The sequence below is a fragment of the Hylobates moloch genome, unplaced genomic scaffold (genome assembly GCF_009828535.3).
Source record: "Hylobates moloch isolate HMO894 unplaced genomic scaffold, HMol_V3 SCAFFOLD_9, whole genome shotgun sequence".
NCBI lineage: Eukaryota > Metazoa > Chordata > Mammalia > Primates > Hylobatidae > Hylobates > Hylobates moloch.
This window is the reverse complement of record NW_026652284.1, coordinates 122,889,305-122,892,417: the sequence shown is the minus strand read 5'-3', so window position 1 is coordinate 122,892,417 and position 3,113 is coordinate 122,889,305.

Here is a 3,113-nt window from a genome sequence, read left to right as displayed (position 1 = left end):
CCATCATCACCATCATTACCTCTATCACCATTGCAGCCATCACCACCATTATCACCATCAGCAGTACTGTCACCATCATTATCATCATCATCACAACCACCCATATCTCCAGCCCCAGATCTGTCCACAAAACTGTCACCACCACCTTTGGCCCCCACAGTGCTCCTGCCAATCACAGTGGCCTCCACCATTCCCAGCCCTGCAGTTCTCCCTAGGGCAGGTGCTGCCGACGATGACAGATGGAGGGTGTCAGAGGAGGTGGTCTCAGCTTCACCAGTGACAAGTTGCTGAGGAGAGTGGCACTTGTACAAGGAGGCCAAGACAACAGAATAAACACAAGGCCCATGAAGATCTTTCTGGCAAACTGTGCAGCCCTGGACTCCACAGGAAAGAAGTAGCATCGGGTGGGGGTAGTGGCAGATGGACGTGCCACTGGTGCCCGCAGGAAAGCAACCCATTGTGGGGAGGGTCAGGGAATTCGAGGTGGGGGAGCTGGGTTGCGGGTACAGCCTCGTTCTCGATGCCGGTGGGACTCCAGCCACCCTGAGCCTGCGTGCCCCACCTACAGACAGAATCATGGTCCCCGCCTTGCTCAGTGTCAACAGCGCAGCACTCCGAGCAGCTGGATGAAGCAGAGAGGGAAACCAGCAGAAGTTTGGGAAGAGGCACCTGTTCCAGCTTGGAGCATCTCCATGGCCTCTGGCCCAAAGCACTGCCCAGCACAGGGCTCACCACAAGAAGGTGCCTGGGGCAGATGCAAGCAGGGCTCAAGGGTTGATGAATCTCCTGGGATGATCCCTGGCCAGCTTCCTGCTCTGAGAGACAGGTGGAAGAGCAATTTCTGTGATGTGTCATTGTGAAAGGTCACGGAGTATTGAACAGCTGTGAATACTGGGGTCGGGCAGGACATGGGGTATAGCCTCTCCTGGCACAGACATGGCCTTCTGGGAGGGGCGGGCCACAGTGAAGGAGAAACAGGACTCTGGCTGAGACTTCGTCTTGACCATGGGGACACTGAGCCCTGCCCCTGATCACATGTTGAGCCCTGACCTTGGCCACACTCTGAGCCCTGATTCTGGCCACAGGCTGAACCCTTATTCTGGTCACAGGCTAATCCCTGACCTGGTCACACTGCGAGCCCTGACCCTGGCCACACACTGAGCCCTGCCTCTGGTCACTGAGTGTGTCTGCCCCAGCGGCTCACGCTGACCTGCGTTGCTCCTGCTGCTGGTCACTCTGTGTCTGGCCCCAGTGGCTCACGCTGACCTGAGTTGTTCCTGCTCCTGGTCACTGTGTGTGTCTGACCCCAGCGGCTCACACTGTCCTGCGTTGCTCCTGCTGCTGGTCACTCTGTGTCTGACCCCAGTGGCTCACGCTGACCTGAGTTGCTTCCTTTGCATGCAGGGTTGTGTGGCTTGGGTCCTTTCTTGTCATTTGTTGTTTTGTTTTGTTGCAGCTTCTCCTGTCACTGGGTGTGAACATGGGGCCAGGAGGTCAAGGAGCTGGCCAAGAACCTGCTCTGGCCACTCCACAAGGACGGGGTGACCTGAGTGGAAGCCCCACCTCCAGAACCTGCCCTAGGTTCTGTGCTGCCTTCTGCAGGAGGGGAGCTGAGCGCTCAGCGCTTTCTCCACCTGCTCCCAGGGGCCTCCCAGCTTCTTTCCGTAACTTAGGATGCGGAAGGGGCCACAGTCCACAGCCTCTCATCTGAAACCCTGGTGCCAAGTGGGATCTGTCCGGGTTAAGAAAGAAGGTGTGATGTGTGTAACATTTCACTTAGTATCCTGGGAGGGGCATAATAAAATGCATCAGCATCCCTGCTGCAGAACAAATGCACGTGTGCGTGCAGCTGTTCAAAGGAGCTTTAGATATATAGTGTGCCTCGGTTTCCATCAGGTTTTGTTGTCCAATCTCGTCAAAACATTCTGATTTTCTGGGGTGCTCAGATCCGCGGCTCAGGGACTGTGCTTCTCAACTGCTGGAACCCGGTGACTTTGCACCATCCCCTCTGGGCCACGGCAGACACACCACCCCGTTCCCGGTCATCCGCTCAACGTCCACCCACTCAATGCAGTCAGTCATGGCCATACGTGACCATCTGTGCTCACCCACGGTCACTGTGGTCACTGCACCCTCCAAGCACCTTCCCCGTCCCGCCCTCTCTGCTGGCGAGGACTCTGGGGTCAGGAGTGACAGGGCACAGTTGAGGCCGCAGGGGCGAGGGAGTGCCAGGCTGTAGCCGCCTCTGCAGCTTGGCGTGCATTGCTCTTCAGGCCCAGGCTCTGTGCAGCATTTTCTCCCCGTCCTGGGGCCCTGCAGGGTGCAGCGCACAGTCTGAGGGGGCCCCTCCTTCCCCGCTGTTGTCCCCTGCCAGCCTTGTGGCTTCCCCTAACCAGGCTCCCTTCCGGGGGCTCAGACTGCCCCCTGCCGGAGACACAGAGGAAGGCAGGACCTGCATCTCAAAGCTGCTGGGGCGGGAGGAGGGTGCGGGGAAGGAGGGGCCTCCTTCTGGGCCGGTGGGGGAGGGCCTAGGAGTGTTCACACATGCTCCCCATGCCTCCCCTGGACAGATGGGACCCAGGCCTGGGGACAGGAAGTGCCCCAGCAATGAAGAGGGGACCCAGAACTGTGCCCAGCTGGGCGGGAGGGAGGTGGGAGCACTGAGAGGGAGGCTTCCTCCCTCCCTCGGAGTCCCTGCCCCCACGTGCATTTCCGCTGTGTCAGACTGTTTTAAAGAATCGGTGTGTTCATGTTGTCCCTCTTGAAAATGACTCAAGGAACAAGGGGAGTGAAATGTGTCCCCACCATGGGGCCTAAGAGTTGTGTGAAGCTCATGTGCTGAGAAGGGTCGGGGGGAGCCAAGGGCACCAGCACTTGGGGTTCCCTGAATGTTCCGAGCCCCAGGGAGAGGGGACACCTTGGGAGCCACGTGACCGCTGGCCCAGGAGTCCGAGGCCCAGGGCAAGGCAGGAGCTACAGGGCCCACCTGGCCTCCCCTGTCCTCCCGGCCCAGGGATGAGGGGGCACCAAGGCCAGGCAGAGGACTTCACCCCAGCAGCCAGGGCTGGGTCAGAGCCCCGGGCCACACAGAGGGAGGCCACACAGAGAGGACA